Here is a 17,829-nt window from a genome sequence, read left to right as displayed (position 1 = left end):
GAGGTGTTGCCTCCTTTGCACAGTGTCATCTTAAAGCACTTGTTGCAGGCTGCTGAGTTTGCATCTTTTGCTGTGAAGTACAGCCAGACTTTTGACCGCTTCGCCTTGGGCATTTTTAATCTGTAGCTCTGCTCTAAAAGAATGTACGTACCTGGGCCCACCTACTATGCTTGCAAAGGTAAAATGATTGGCTAGAATCCAAAGTGTATGACATCTCAGTAAAACGATGCACCGAAATGTGCGCTGCTTTTCGGTCTGGTTACTACCGTTTATGTCAGAACCGGATACCCATCCCTAGTGTTTATTTAGTTTTACTCATTGCTATGTCCATATTGAAAGGGTGGATATATACTTTACCTAATTATCAAAGCCATTTATTCAATCAAAATGTTAATTGAAGGAAAACAGATTTAAGGTCTAATGCAGGTTTGGCATTTTAGCAATTCCTGGCATACCTGTGAAGATTACATTTTTTTCAGGCATATTTTCATAGTTGTTACGATGCCAAAATTCACTCACTTTCTCGAAAGAGCAACATATTTTCTAAATAAAGTTGGCAAAAGGTTGCTAGATAGATATCATGAGTTACTCTTTATTATTAAGCACAGGAACCATTCAGTCATGCTAAGATGAGTGCTTTGAAATAATAAATTACAAAATGCAAATAAGAAGAAGATTAGTCTGTGTTTATGGATGGCATTTAACTTTAATTGGTTCATTATTTCTGGAAATTGCATTTTTAAACTCTCCTGATTGCCACAGCTGTGCTTGGTGGCGTGTCTGGGGAATGAAGGCTTCAGGTCGAGTGTCCTTCTCTGGAAAACAGGATCCTGTGAGAATGAACTTGGATGATCTACCTCTTAATGTGTTAACCAATTTGTCTTTGGAGAGGGTGCAGAATAATACCAGGGGTTCAATTTAAATTCTTGTTAATCTGTGGTTATGGATAAAATTCACAAAGTTTGAAAAAACAGTAACTTTCAGTCAGTGTAATTTTGCTTGTGTGCTCCTCTTTTTCTCAGGTCAAGTTGCCCTTATGTTGAACATCCTGAAACATAACCACAGGTCTTGTAAAGAACAAACCCTGCCTAAAATAAATCCCTTGTACAAAGCTTTTCTGTTTTTGTTTACCCGCCATTTTCCTCTCTTGTTGTTGTGACTTGCCTGAAGAGAAGCCTCTAACCTTGTAGACAGAGATTTATGCTATGCTTCCAGAGGGGGAATTGAGCTCTTGTGAACATTGTAAATGTTTTGTATAAAACTTTATGTTCATCCCTGTATTTTTCAAAATTTACTCCAAATTTCTAAGTCCATTACTTCTAAATCACGGAGGTGTGATTTCTTATTTGTGCAAATCTAAAAATGTCTTGAGGAGGCAGCACCTGTCACACACAAAATGATAAATCATAGTCTAATTAGCTTGTACTGCTCTGTCTGTTTTCATGTGTATCTGTGCATGCGTGTAATACCACACTGATCACAACTGATTGCAGAGTGTTGAAAGGGGTCCTTTCCTAGCAAACTTGTGTCTTGAATGTCCTGTCAGAGAGCTCTGGCAAAGCAGCTGCCTCTCAGCTCGCCAAGCTCGCCATTAAAATGACAGATTTTTAGATTTCAAAGCTTCAAATCAAGCTACTTTCAAAGACAATGACCAACAAGATGGGAGTATTTAACAGGATGCTAAAACAGACATTATGAGAACAGAATGCATTTTTAAGACATTACGACGGTGATCACTTTCCCTTTAGTATTTTTTAATTTAAGCGTATTTTCAGATTTCACTGAGCAAGCACTACTTGTCTTGCTTGTACTTCTTGATGGTCAATTAAAAAAGATCACCAAAATACTGCTTTCAAGTATTTGGAACATTTACACATAGAGCAGAGCTAGCTTCTTTCGGCTGCTTCCTTTTTTCAAATCTTGTGGTTTGTGAAGTTTTAAAGGCTCAGTTTTAGTATTAAAGGATGAAGTATTTAGTTTTTGGTTTTATTTGAGAGAAAAGGCAGAATGGCAAATAATCAGCATCTTGTTAAACAAGCCGCATCAGGACACTAACTGAATGCATGACAGTCTTCATGGATCATTTTTCCAATTCAGTGACTCCAATTACTTAAGGAGAAAGCCTGGCAGAAATCTACTGTTTACTAACACCTGTGCTGGCATCCAACTATCAACTGAATAAAGGCTTACCAGGGTCAGGCTGAACCCCGCTGCAGCAACAACAAAACTTTTTTTGTTCTTGTCTAGTGGGAATCTATTGTTACTGTACAACTGGCCATCGGAGGACTTTTTCATACTTCTGCACTAACTATATTTTTCAGCCTTTGCTGACTGGGAAATTGATAAATAAGAGAATGGAATTCCTACCAACACATTTACATCTAAGTATATTTTGGCATATATTTGTATATTTTGACATCCTGGTAAGGTTTCTGTGTAGACCCCAGATTTTGTTTCTGTGCAACAGAAAATGAACACTTGATGCTTACTAACATTATACTTACTTTGGAGAAGATATGATTGGAATTTGGACTAGTTTGAATTAATACTCATGGAAATACTGATATATTGTACATTTAAAGACTGTCTCACAGTTGCATGTGCTATCAGTGTTTCTTCTTATTCAGTCTTTTTTAAATTATTTTATTTACATCCTCCCATCTAATTGTCTTGTGCTTTTCCAAATCAGCTGGCATAGGGTAAGAGGCAAGACACCCTGGACAGGTCACCAGTCGGTCACTGGGCTACACTGTAAACCCCAACAGTCTACCTGACTTATAAAGTTTGTGGATATAACAATTGAAATTCCTCACAAAGTTGAAACAACTTAAAACTTTTCTGTTCTGTTAACGATTCAAACAGTTATAATTGTACATGGCTTAGAAGTTAAGAGTAAATACTGCTTTCTTAATTATGATTTTTGAGTAAATGTTTTTTTTCCGAGCTCCGCATGTGTACGTCAACTACGTCATGACGTTTTCTCTCTAACCTGAACGACGTTGACAGAAAATTCTGTTCAATATGGCTGCCCTTCTCGAGCGACTGGAGAGCACATTTGGAGAAACTTGTAAGTAAAACGGAACCTTCGTTATGTTTATTTTTTCCGTAAAAAAACAAGTATATTAATATGTTGCAGCCAATAACTTGTTTTCGAATGCGCTGTTGTGTTAAAAAGCACAGACCCAGGTAGTGAATAGTTGTTCGCTGTTGTTCGCGCTCTTTTTCAAACCGATGATGTCATTAGTTTTACAGTTTTAACCGATTAAAACACAGTTTTAATAAGAATCACACATAAAGAAAGGGTCTCAGTGATATTTTAACGACCCCTTGCCAACGCGAGAAAGTTGGCGTTTTTACAACAGCAGCCTCGTTGTTCGGCAGGTTTTCTTTTCTTCTCATTAGCGTTGTTCAAAAGTGACTTAGCTAGCAGTGGCAACTTCTATCTAAAACAATTGAAATATAGCAAGGTGTTGTATATTTAGTGTGCTGATAAGGTTTTCAATATTTTTATTTTTTCTTCCAAGGCTGAAGACACAAAGACGGAAGAAACAGACAGACTGCAATTAATTTCAGGTGGAGACAGTAAACACAGGTGAGTTGAAAGATCTATTGAAGAGTCCTTTCTTCATGGCCATTAAAACATTTTTAGGTTAAAAGACCTGTTTTTTTTTTTCTTTTTAATCATGCCCCTGCTTTGTCACACTGAATCATGTTGAAAAGATATGTTTTCATGGCATCCCCCATTACCATTACCTTGTACTTCTTTCTACCAGTTTATTTTATTTTGTGACATTAACATCTTAAATGTACCCCGCCAGTTTAATTATTAATAGCCGTGTTAGTATTTATAATGCATTTTTTTATCATGTGCAGATCTACCAAGGGTCAGTGGCACAGTTCACCTTTTGTGGTAAGTTATAACACTTCATATGTGGTCACATAAGTAAGTTGTTTCATCAGTTGTTCAGTTCTTGTTCAGTACCAAATCACTGAGGATACATCCAATGTGTAAATCCCAATCAACAATTTTACTGTGATATTCGCTCGTGTTTAGAGAATCTCCATTATCTTTGTTACTGAGTTTCCATTTTTGTAGGGCCAAATTTGTATTAAAAATTAATATTTTCATATGATGTGAAATGACTCAATCATTTCTAATTTTTAGAAGAAACCATTCATTAAGTCCCTTAAGGTGCAGATTTCATATATTGATAATGATAAAATTAACACAAATTAAAAGTTTCACTGATAAACACAATTTTTCCTTGCTTTGAACACCATGTTCTATATAGATCTGGAGAACACTATTTTAAAATACTGTGTAGGGTTTTTGTCAAATGATTAAGAAACAGACTCTGTGTCACAAGAGACAGAAATGTCTCCAAAACTTAGTAGAGTCCGATGTCATGCAGTTTCATAAACATGTATTCTCCCCAAAGAATGACACCTGAAAACTTTGCGTTAAATGAACTTTTCTTTTCCCTTTTTAGGAGGCGCCTGATATCAACGTGAAACGCACTGCAGTGCTACATGCCCTTCCTGTATACCTGTGGGAGGAGGACCCAGAATTCTTTAAGGCATGTAATGTAAATGTATTTTTGCATAACTTAAATTCTGCCAGTGAGATAAAATGCCATGGATTTTTTAAAATACAATTGAATACCCTAGCAGCTACCAAATTGTACAAGCAAAATACCCTCTCTTTAGAAAACCCTCACACACACACACAAACACACACAGGGTCAGGAGCAGAGGCGTATCCCAGCACTTCGGCTATGCTGCAGGTGGCCCCCAAACCAGGCTGAAGTCAAGATTTAGTTTCTTTTTGAGATAAAGTCATGAAATAAAAAAATACTTTTTTTTTAGAAAAATAACAAACATACAAATTATGTAGTGCAAGAAGCTAACACTTTAGCTATTTTCAAAAAAGTAGAGTACCCTAACTCGTTACAAAGTGACCCACTACACTGCTGAATGTTTTGCTAGATTACAGGTCATGCTTGTCTCATTCTCTCAAACCAACCTTACTTATTTAATTGGAGCGATCGTGGCTCAAGAGTTGGCAGTTTATCTTGTAATCGGAAGGTTGCCGGTTCGAGCCCTGGCTCCGACAGTCTCGGTCGTTGTGTCCTTGGGCAAGAAACTTCACCTGTTGCATACTGGTGGTGGTCAGAGGGCCCGGTGGCTGCAGTGTCCGGTAGCCTCGCCTCTGTCAGTGCGCCCCAGGGCGGCTGTGGCCACAACGTAGCTGCCATCACCAGTGTGTGAATGTGTGTGTGAATGGGTGAATGACTGAATGTGTAAAGCGCTATACAAATACAGGCCATTTACCATTGATACTGTGTCTATTCCAGGCGGATGCATTGGATGAGTCGACCCTCATTGACACTCCAGTTGCCCTTCTCACTGTGGTTACCAACGGCCAGTCCAGTCCATTTTACTTCCTCAAGCATGGCTGTTGTGGTGAAAGGCGACTAGGTGATGCGTGATATTCCCAGATTTGCAGATGCATTTGCTTTATTGTTTGGCTTGATCTATGCTCTACATTTAGACGACCCCAGGAAGCTGTTTCACACATTTGCCTTTGTCCAAAATATCTTCATGGGGCTTGATGACGGCAAACCCCTGAAACCCCTGCCTACATGCTCTTAAGGAATATAAGGCAATGTTTGTTAGGACATGCACTCTGTTACTGAGCACTTTGTTTGAAGCACTTTATTTAAAGCACTTTAAGTTTACTACAGGCTTTGGGTGAATTTAACCATCAGTTTACCTAATTTTCCTATACTTGACTGCCTTATCTGGTTATTTGGAAGCTGATTGTCTTTGTACCCATTTAAAAAAAAAAAAAAAATTTCATTTCTATTTAAAAAAAAGTGATTAGTATTTGACTTTTTGTTTTGCATTTTTGTGTATTTTGAGAAAGTTGCCATTAGGATTGATGTCGTCCTTTGTGATTTTATAAAAAGATAAATGTTCTACACTGAATTTATAATGCTCAGTTTATGGTGCCCATGTCCATGTTAGTGGTTTTATAAAAACATTTGTGATGTTTTTAAATTTTCATGAAAAAATGTTAAATAAACAAAATGTAAAGTAACTGAATTTCCGTACTTTTTTTTTTTTTTTTTTAGTAGTCTACACTCAAACATTGGAACATAAATATCTTTTAATTAATAATCATATAATTTGAGTTTAGGTTGTAATATAATTGCATTGTGTTGCATCAAAATAATAAACTACAAGAAACACAAAAATATTGAAATTAAAGTATACAGTCTTTGAGTAAAGCTCAATTAATAAAATATAATTTTAAATTTTTAAGTTAACAATAAATATAAATTTTGAGTAGCCCCATACTTAGAAGAGATGAGTTTGTGTACTTAAATCTTTTGAGGTAATCAGTTTCCACAAAAGTTTTGAGTTCAGTCAACTAATTCGGGTTTACAGTGTAAGACAGCCAGTGCACCCAGAGAGAATGCATGCAGACAGGGGGAGAACATGCAAACTCCACACAGAAAGGCCTCGGCTGGTGGTGGATTCAACTCCTAGGACATGCTTGCCTTATTTTTAGTTTAACGGTACAACAGAGTCCAAAGTCATAAGGGTCTGACCAAGTTAACTCAAACAGCAAAGGCTATGAGTTGGATTTGAACAGAGATGGAACTCTTCAAGTTCAATAACCTTAAGTAAACACTACAAGCTTAGCGGTATTTTGGAGGATGAAAAAAAAATGCATATCACACATTGTTTTAGATGTGCATATCAAACAGCCCTCCTGGGATAATTTGCTGTCATCAGCAACAAGGGCAAAATGAACTCTGGAATGGTGCTGTGAAACAACATCTGTCCCTCGACGTGCAGTATAGAGTCACTGCTGCCTGTGAAATGTCAGCATGCCCTCATAGATGACTGGTTTTCATCAGGATAAGGCTTGATCCAGAGATAAAGTGTCTCTCCTTATCGGCCATGACAGTTCTTGCTTGTTCTATCAAACACAAAGTGTAGGCACATGCCGCGGTGTTCACAGGACTCCCCGCTGGCATCAATAGCAGCAGGATTTTCGAACGGGATTTTACTGGTCTCAGGCTTGTGAGCAACGATCTCTGATGCAAAGCCGTCTTATCTGACAACCGTGCAGTGTATACGGTGGTGTATCCGTATTTTTTTTTTTTAACCAAGTATATGTTTTTGTGCATATATATTTGTGAATACAGGGTGTGTTCATCACTGCGGATGACTGCACAGGCACTAGTTATCTCAAATCAAGAGCATGAGGGCATTAGAGTACCCTTCACTACACCAGCCCTCCCATGTTACTTTTCCCTTCCATTCATCCATCCTTTCACCCATCCATCTAACCACCACAAGCACTCCATCACTCTCCTCCTCCCTTTATCCTTCATCCACAGCGTAGAGCTCAGACTCCTGGGAAGATTATGTCTGCCTGTCAGGCTCTCTGGTATGATAGGTTAGAGCAGAGATTTTATTTTTTCATCCCTCTGCACACGTGAAAGCTGTCATGATTGGCGCTCATCTCGAATTGCGATTGTTGTGCTACGTGCACATTTTTGTGGGGGACTCTCTTCTTAGATTTTCATACAGAGGCAAAGCTCTGCTGACAGCCAAGAACGACAAAGGTGCGGCAAAGCAGTCAACTTCTCTTTATCGGTAAACGCAGGCATTCTCTTGTCTCCGAAGCATCTCCTCCTGGGAGTCGTTTTTGTATTGCTGAGTCATAATGCGAAACTGAGATCTGTTGCTCTAGGAATGGCAGGAAAACCGAACGTCTGTTTTAAATTAATTGATTTCGTTTATATTGACTGAATTTGTGCAGGGGGATTCACGTAATGAGAGGCCGAGGTAAGATTTGAACCAAGGCCAAAGGTGGGAACGAGTAATTGCACAAGTTTAAATTTCTGCTGTTACTGCATACATTTTAAGGGACTGCTCTTTCTTCATTACTGTGGTGCTGCAGACTTCAAAGCTATCCTATTACGTTTTTTCTTCTTTTTTTCTAATAGCCAACTTCCATTTTAATTTTTAGCCGAATGGAGTGACTTCATTAATGCTGTCTAATGAACAAAGGCAATGCAATTCCAAGTCTGCAAAGTCCCAATTAAGATAATATCCGGATTGTGCTGTTTACTACTCATTTATAATAGATTTTACATTCTTGAAACATCTGCTAGGAAACGTTGAAACAACAGCCTCTTTGATCGTGTGGTACTATAGCACAGTATGTTGTTTTCTCAGGAAATATCCAATTAATGACTTGACACTAAAGAAATCTTGTTTCCTGTGTGAGGTTTCCATGCCTTTTCCTGCATGGGTTTCCTCTTATTGTATCTTGGTTTCTTTCTACAGTCCAAAGATGTGTGTTAGGTTAACTGGTGATTCTATGTAGGTGTGTAATGACTGCATGTCTCTCTGTGGCTACGTCCACACTAGCCTGGATAGATATGAAAATTGTGTTTTTGTCTGAAAACACTCCACGTCCACACTAGCGTATTCAGTCTTTTTCACAGAGGTGTGCATCCACACATCCACATCCACACATCCTCAGCCGAAAACGCTTATGTTCCAGTGCTGTGAATGCGTGAAACGCAAGAAGATTCAGCCTGCCTCATTTCTGTCTGCCATTTATTTACTTTCCGGCTCTTTGAAATGCCACTGCAAAATGTTGAGGAAAAGCACCAAATTTTTTAAATGGACTGACAATGAGGTTGTTGTGGCGAGTAACACAAAAGTACAAAGTTGCAAAAGCGAGTGAGAATTAAAGAATTTGAAGTTATCTGGAGCATGTACAGACTGATAGTAATCTTTAATAGGGCTGTGAAAATTGAGAGCAAACAAAACAACTGCCGCATAATGCCCTCCGCTATCTTTGTTTAATTGGTCACACTTAACACACTAGATCATAGGTCATAAATTCTGTTCAGGAAGGCTGCATATTTCACTCTGACACAGTCAGTGGGCTGTTACTGCTGCGTCTCATCTTCATGGCAGTTGTTTTACTTTAACCAAACCATGACCCCTTTCCAATCTGAACCCTGACCACAACCAAAAAGATTTTAATGCCTAACAGCATATTGTGATCTAGTTTTACTCATAATTTAGGCAACTAAATATCATAAGATTATAGCAGACTAAATCTAAAGTTGATTCAATGAACTAACATATAAAATGTAAAAGACATCTTCCCCCGGTACTCTCATCTTGAACTCATCTCGGCTTTCAACACAACTTATCTAGATGCCTAAAATAATTTCATCCAGTTTTTATTTGTTGACAAAAGTGCAATTACGTTTCATCACTGTTTTTCTGGTGCATTAGTTTTTATTTAGTCAGCATCTTTTTTTTCTGCAGAAATAAAGGTCACTGACTAAAACTGTGATGAAATGAGCATGGATGTCTAGTAACACAAATCAACTGATTACATTTTTCCATTATTTCACAAGCTATTGTGACCCTCAGTTGGCTGTTATAAGTTAATGAAACCACCTTTTGAGTTTTAAGGGTTAAATGTATAAAACATGAAACTTCCCTTACATTTACTGTACCTGCCTTTCTTTTGAGCACTCACTGTTCTGACACCTGCCTTCACTGACTGGCTGCATAACTTCCTAGTTCTATAGCAAGCAATCACGGAGGTTACTTTGCTCCAAAAAATGGTGCCACTCACTTTTTATTCATCCTCTCCTCCTGAAGCTGGTCGTGTACACAGCTGTCACGACTGTCATTTTTCTGTCTCTCTCACTTTAAGCGAGCTTCTCTCTCGTGAATTCTTGTCCAGCCAACACAGCTCTGGGTACACTAACTGATGTGACACGGATGACAAGTCACTGCACATTAAAAAAAAATATTTTACTTGGATTAAGTCATGAGAGATCTCACAGCACAAATGTGAAACATATTTTGTTTTCCACTGTTCTTGTGCCAAAGTACTTGAGAGAAAAGAGCAGCTTGCAGCACCTATCGTGTGTGCGCACACATTTGTGAAGCAGCAGACACTAATGCTCGAAGAGCGAAAGACTGGGGAAATGCAACAGCGCTGCTGGACAACCGTGAAGAACATGATGAGATGTACTTGCTATTTTATTTAAAAGTGGGGGAAAAAATTAGATGCTATGCTGGACTATTGCTGGTTTATATACTAGGTTCTTACATTGTGTTCTTTCTTGTACAGGCAATCTTTTGTGTCTTTTTTTTTAAAGACAGCATACCTTTTCACATGTACCCTCGCCATAGCACATTGACACAGACACAGACTTTACCGATGAAAATCACAGTAATATGTGCCATTAGGTGTCCTTTCCTACAAGCCCCCCCGATGCCTCTCTGAATTCCTGAATGCCTGCAGTCTCAGCATGAGTCTCTATTAGTCACCTTTATCTTCTTGGGGAACATGGAGGGAAAAAAGCATTGAAAAGAATATGTCTAGCTCTCTCAGAACTATCCTATCCTGTCTCATAAAAAGATATCTCACCATGCAACTAAATTGCAAAGACAATTACATTTCAAGGTAAATTTATTTTCTCACTGGCAAAAAGGGTTTGGTAACCTGGCCCATAAAAGAATCAATGAACAAGCAGCAACCAAAAACAAATCTAATTTAAATGATTCTGATCCAACTTTCAAATTTGTATCTTTGTGCACTTGTTTCCACCTGCTACGTTTAGATTGCACCCTGGAAGTTCTGTTTTGACAACCCGAATGTGTGTACACGAATGCGGTCTTTCCTCACCTCCAGCCTTATTTCTTTCTGGTAGATTTTGCGCTCTGTTTCCTCAAAATGGAATTCAAGTGAAAAGTACACGATCTGGGCGCATTGAAGAAGATCCAGCACACATCACAGACTCATATGTGCAAGTGATCAGAACTAGACAGAAAGGGACGTGATGAAAGCATTACAGCACTGCGACACGTAAACTTAAAGGGTAGATCAGCCAAATTTAAATCAGGTATGGATTCTGATTTTTATAGTCAGTGTCACTGGATTTTATGATTGTACCTCTTACTCGGCTGTAAAAGAGTATTTGCCATCTTCTTGATTTATAAGGTTTTTGCATATTTTTCACACTTAAATTTCAGATCATCAGACAAATGTAATATTAGACAAAGATAACCAGAGTAAATACAAAGTGCAGCCCTATCAAATGTATGATGTCATTTTTTTAAGAGAAAAAAGATTTTTAAACCTACCAGATCCTGTCTGGAAAAGTAATTGCCCCTTACACCCAATAACTTGTTGTGTCACCCTTGGCAGCAACAACTGCAATCAAGCATTTGCGATAAGTAGCAATAGTCTCTCACAACGCTGTGGAGGAATTTTGGCCTCCACTTCTTTTCAGAATTGTTTTAATTCAGCTACAGTGGAGCAGTTTCAAGTATGAACAGCCTGTTTAAAGTCATGCCAAAGCATTTCAATCTGATTTAAGTCTGGACTTTTAGTAGACACTTTTTTTCTTATTTTTCTTTTATTAGCAATTCACAGCAGTTGCCGCTTTGTTTCAGACCATTGCCTTGTTGCATAACCCAAGTGTGCTTAAGTTTCAGCACACCCACTGATTGCTGGACATTATCCTTCAGGATTTTCTGGTAGAGACTAAAATTCATGGTTCCATCGATTACAGCAAGGCGTTAAGCAGCAAAATTGTCCCAGGCAATCACACTACCACCTCCATGTTTGACTGTGGGTATGATGTTCTTTTTTATGACATACTGTTAGTTTTACCCTAGACTTTTATCTATTTATTTATTTTGTCATTTCATATAACATTTTCCCAAAGATCTTAAGGATCTTATTATCAATTCTTTTTTTTTTTTGCAAATATGAGATGAGCCTTTGGGGTCTCTTTGGTCAGCAGTGATTTTCTCCTTGTTACTCTTCCATCTAGGCCCATTTGTTTGCCCAGTCTCTGTATTGTTGTTGAATAGCTGAGGCAGATGAGGCCTAAAGTTCTTTGGATGTTGTTCTGGGTTCTTTTTTGACCTCCTGGATGAGTCGTTGATGCACTCTTGGAGAAATATTAGTAGACTGGCCACTCCTTGGAAAGTTCACCACTGTTCCAAGTTTTGATAACTGGATTGTTTGGATAGTTTTTTGCCTTGAATAAGTCAATCATAATATGTGCATTTTTTTATTTACTAGGGTTATCTTTGTCTGTAAATACACTTTGTTTGATGATCTGAAATATTGTGTGACACAAGTGTGACACATATGCAAGAAAGTAAGAAATCAGGAAGGGACCACAAGAGTTCATAGGGTTGTCATCCAGGAAGCAAGGATTTGACACCCATCCATCCATCCAATTCAAGGTCGTAGGGGGCTGAAGCCTATCCCAGCTGCCATAGAGTGAGAGGCGGCGTGCACCCTGGAGGGGCCACATGTTTATCAATCCATTGAATGATTGATGGACATGCCAGCCAGTGGACACAATAACATCTTGCTGTGAGGTGACAGGACTTTTGTTTTCTCTCTCTGATTCTCTCTTGCATTTTAAAGTTTGGTTTTGTTACTGTTGTCACTGTTATAATTACTACTCGGTTAGATTTGAGGAGAAAAAAAGGTAGATTTGCAATCAACACACTAGCAAAGCTAACTATAACTGTATTCAAAGCTTCTCTAGTTACTGAATTAATAGTGTGGTGAGTCCTCCAAAATATATATAAATAAAGCCAAAAGAAAGAGAATTAAGCAAACAAAGTAGCATACTAAGATCTCTACAATGACTGTAGGTTTACTGACATAAATGAAGCAAATTACAATAAGTATACAGGTTATTTCAGCAGCTCTGTGTGATATGCAGACTTTGCACACTTTGTGTTTCAGCATCAAACAATAGATCAAGGCAATCCTTTGCAGGAAAGTTCATAGTGGGGGATAGACAGACAGGGGAACAGAGTGAAACAGTGTGAGAAGCTTACTGGCAGTGATGGTGGTGCCAGATGGGAGAGGAAAGAGCTGCCCAGGAGAAGCGCCAGTAAGCGCAGACAAGTGGTGCCAACCCAACTGTGTCTAACAGGAGGTCCAGCTATTTAATCAAACCCAGCACTGAAACCGCACTAGTGCCAGATGCAATTCAAATCCTTATATAACCCAAGCGCCAATTAGTTTTGTAAAGATTTCCCACCACACCCTCTGTCAAGGATCTTAGAATAGCTGCCCCTTATTATAATGTGTGTAATAAACCGAACCTTCATAGGGTGGGAGACACATGAGAAATGATGGATTTCAGAATTATGGGAGACAGGATGTAGACAAAAGAGTTGGAGAACCACACAGTGCTATATTTACATGGTAGGCGCTCTTTACTGTTTCCGCATTAAGTGTGAAATTCGACCATTTGTCCTTCAATTAATCTGAGACTGAATTGCCTCGATTCTAATGTCCCGTCATGTAGGTGATTAAGCTGCCAATACTGCCACCCACACACACAGAGACAGAAACCTAGCAAAGGAAGCTAATGTTAACTAATAAAAAGGCTATTGTTAAGGCACCACTTTGATATAGCTGATGAAATCATCTAGTGCAGCTCTGTGGGGGATGAAGGGACAGTCCGGAGGAGGGGATGGGTTGTTTGAGCCAGAAATAACTGAAACTACTTTGATTAAATTCAGAGGTGAGAGATTTTCATCAGCGTGATACAACTCAGTGGGGGTGTCAGTGTAATAGTAGGGGCTGGGAGTCTCTGCTGTTGACAGAAAGGACACAGTGCTTGTCAGCAAAGTCATCTTCTCCATGCACAACATCTGTACTGATTTTGTGCTGCTCCGTAAGCAGGTCATTAATCTAAACCTGGACCACTCCTTATCGCGCAGAGCGACAGGTACCCTCACACTGTGTACAGAGAATGAAAAATAGATATCAGATTTTATTTTTTTTTCTGCTGCATTTGTCTCTGTTCCCTCTCTCTTCGCGGGCCCTATTTTTGTCAGCCACCTCCTCTTTCTACTTCTACGAGGCCATTTGAATCTGACATGCTTGTGCGCCCGGATCTTTTAAGCAGTCTAAAACCGAAATACCTCTTCCTGGAAGAGAACCATGCTTCTTGACCCCTTTTCAGCCTCGGCACTGGATCGATGCACAGTGGTGCTGATGCTGTGGCATTTCCACAAGGAGATGGATGTTGTGGGGTCTATAAGGCAACATGGTGACATTTACATAAGGAAGAATGGATGCTGTTGGGCCAGGAAGGAAAGAAAAGAGGTGGGAGCAGAGCAGTGGGACAGCGTTATCACCCCATCCACACTGATGCTCCTTGACAGTCATTTTGCCCCTCCTGCTGAGGTACTTAGATGCTACATGGAATGCTCTCTGTACACCATCTGCAATTCCAGCCTGCAAAGGATTCAAGGTGAAGACATTTGTCAGTGCACTGCAACCAACATTGGAGGGGGGTTAATGAATGCATTTAAATAAAGATTAAACTTTTTTTTTCCCAGTCAATCAGAGCCGTAATCCGATTCATACTCAAGCCTGCCTGCTGTCATGTGCAAAGAGGGTTTTTATAAAAGAGGACAGGATGTGCCGGGGGAATGAGTGCAAAAGTACTCAGAGCTGAGCCCGCCAGTCTTGAAGTTATTCAATCAAAAATGAGTACATTTCATATTATGAAGAACATATTGAATATAGGCCAAGGTGTGCTGTCCACAAAAAATGTTTCAAAGGACAGGAAATGATTACTAAAATGTGCTATGTTGTGTCAGGACAGCCTGCTGCTGAGTGCACCAGATAACAGCTGCTTTCTGTTGAGAAAGTTTTACTCAAAGTAAAAACAGGTAAACTTCTGTACTTAAATTCTGAATTTTTCAACTAATGGGAGTCATCATAATCCTCACATCCCAGTGGTTAAAATTACATTTAAATGCATCAGTCTCATAGTCATACTTTAAACGCCTTAGTGTTTCATGGTTAGTTAAAGAAAGTGTGCTCAGCCAGAAACTTTTCTCTTAAAAAACAGTACTGATGTGCGATAGCAATGAGACTTCATAGGATTATAAAGGATTTGGTTCATCCACACCCAGGAATTTTCCAGACTGCACCATGGAAATGATCGTTTTAGTTTTGTGCAGCTCAAACATTAATCCAATATACTGGAGCATCTGTCTCATTTACTGATTGCAGATATTCTGCTCTGTCTTATGTGGGAGTTTATTGGAAGGAGCGAACTCTTTGAAATCGCTCACGCTGCTTCCAATTGTCATTGGACAAAAATGGAGTGAAATCGGGTTTTGGGTGACTGATTGACTCTCCGAGTCATTCTTGTAAAGGAATCAAAGTGGCATTCAAAGACTGAGACATTTACAACATATACACAACGAATTTAAGGTGTTGATTTGGCTTCCAAATTCTCCAGATGTCAATCCAGTTGAGCATCTGTGTGATGTGATGGACAAAGAAGTTCGATCCATGGAGGCTCCACCTCACAAATTATGGAACTTTATTTATTGCCAACATTGTGGTGCCAGATAACACTACACACCTTCAAGGGTCTAGTGCAGCGGTCCCCAACCCCCGGGCCTCAGACCGGTACCGGTCCGTGAGTCATTTGGTACCGGGCCGCGAGAGTTGAGGCTCAGGTGTGAAATGTATGGTTTTCACGTTTTTTATCGGTTTTCAGTGTTATTTTGTTATTGTTTTTATCGTTAACTCGGTTTTCCTGGGTCTTTTCACGTGTGTTATGAATAAATCTTCTCTTTTTCGGTACCGGTACTAGTTTTATTTTGTTGTATTTATCCGCGACACCTTAAAGGCCGGTCCGTGAAAATATAAAACCGGTCGGGTATAAACCGGTCCGTGGCGCAAAAAAGGTTGGGGACCGCTGGTCTAGTGGAGTCCTTGGACTAACATTATGACTGATTGGTATCTATCTATCTATCCATCCATCCATCCATCCATCCATCCATCCATCCATCCGCACACTAATTTACATTTTATTTTAAATAATTTACTGAATCTGACTCAGCTGTGTCAATTTCTGCATCACATTAATTACTAAAAGAAGCATCTTCAGGTGTTGGTACACAATTACCTTGTATAATGTATGCGTTTATTATCTATTTAGAATTCTAACAATTACAACAGACTTATAAAGACTTGATAATTCCTTCTAAACTCTACAGCCACATAAGAGGAGCTATATTCCAACAATGGAGCTGCTTGTGCAATCTACGATTCCATTCTAATTAGCTCACAGGCATAATGTACTTGTCTTTCTGGCTGAGGCTTTAACACATCACTGAGTCCAGTTGGTTGCTTTTTTTTCACTATTATTGAATAGTCGCTTCAGCTCCATATTCCACTAAGCTTCTAAAGAAGCACAGTGGGAGTTTTTTTTTTTTTTTTTTTTAATTGAAAAACTGTAATCTGTGCCAGAGAGAATTTCCATATCTGGTATTCTGTTGGTTCAGAAACTGCTTGCCCTATCTCTGAACTGGCCAGCAAGCGTAGGATTTTAACAGTTTCAGTTCAGGCAGGCGCCTGGCTATGATGCTGCACTTCTGTCTGGCCAATGTTTGCTGGTGCATTAGTGATGACTGTGTTTGCAATCTCAAACGGTTAGAGGCCCATCTGGGCTGTGTTTTAAAAAAGCTGAATAATTTGTTGACTTGTTCATTTCAACTTGTGTCTTCTGCTAGAGCATGTTTTGCTCACTAAATATGAACACACCACTAATGAGTACAGATGCAGGGAATGATTGCAGATCTTATTCTGCAAGTTTGAGTTTTCTTTCACAGAGCAATTGGGTGTGTTTTAGCCGTATGCTAAGTAGGTACATTTTCAGAAGACAGAAATCTCATACATGCAGTTTTGCCTTGCAGTTCTTTTTAAGCTTTCCTGTTTGGGTTTGCTAAATAGGCGAAACTTTAACAAGGATTGGTAGAAAGTAGCTCTTGCTCCTACCCTTGAACAGGTCTTCCTTATAGCCCTCTTTAACTGGAATTCATACATGTGATGACAGACATTAACAACTCTAAATGCAAAGCTGTTTTCTATGCTTGGTGTTACATGTACTACTGATTCTGCGTCATGGTATTGAGGTCTCCAAAATATATGAACATCTGACCTCGTTGTGCTTAGACCGAGCATCTGCAAACTTCCCTGCTGCTAGAAAAACATACATATCACTCCTATAAAACAATGCTGAGACTGCAGTAAATGCCTATTGAAAGGCTGCTCCTTTGTGCTGTGTGACACATAACATCTGCAAGTCATTCGACACATTGCAGAATTATCTCTCTCCCTCTCCAGAGATGAGTTGTGCCCTGAAGACAAACTGCAGTGATGAATCTCCATAATTGTCTCCCTCCTTCACAGTTGCTGGGGAAGTGGGGGCCGTGTTCTCTAGGCAAGCAAAAGTAGCCACAGCTGTCTGAATAAATGCAGCAGCACTTTTCAAACTCGGAGCAGGAGACCAGTGTTTCTGAGGAAGCCCATATGCCTGGTTGCCTGACAGGTAACCTCGCAAACGACTCCCGAAGCAGGTTTTATATCAGAAGAAGTTTGGGGTGTATAGACATTTTCAATTTCATTGTAGGTAATACCGCTGCTTCTGTGCCTCTAAGTGCTGAATCTTTAATAGCCATAAGGGTTTAGGTAAATGATAACTATATAGTCAAAGCATGAAATGTGACTTCTAATAAGAATATTTTAAGGCTATCAGTGGAGAATTATTTTTAGTTTTATTGTTGTTTTTTGGAATGTGTGTCAGTTTTGCTTGTCTCATGCACTCGCTTAAGGATGGCCAAGTTTGTTTGTTTTGTTTTTTTCACATGATTAATAGTCTGCTCACATTTTTCCACTTAACTGTGTGCAGGACATAT

At 39.2% G+C, this 17,829-nt stretch overlaps 1 long non-coding RNA gene across 1 annotated transcript; it reads left to right on the top strand.

The window, feature by feature from the left end:
- Positions 1–2,743: 2,743 nt before the first annotated feature.
- LOC146498975 (uncharacterized) lies at positions 2,744–6,460 on the top strand. The gene is made up of 4 exons (XR_014870332.1): positions 2,744–3,592; positions 3,874–3,910; positions 4,491–4,581; positions 5,355–6,460. It is a non-coding gene; the product is annotated as an uncharacterized LOC146498975 (long non-coding RNA).
- Positions 6,461–17,829: the final 11,369 nt, after the last annotated feature.

Source organism: Neolamprologus multifasciatus, chromosome 17 (genome assembly GCF_963576455.1).
Source record: "Neolamprologus multifasciatus chromosome 17, fNeoMul1.2, whole genome shotgun sequence".
NCBI lineage: Eukaryota > Metazoa > Chordata > Actinopteri > Cichliformes > Cichlidae > Neolamprologus > Neolamprologus multifasciatus.
The sequence above is the reverse complement of the archived record's forward strand: the minus strand, read 5'-3'. Positions and strand labels throughout refer to the sequence as shown.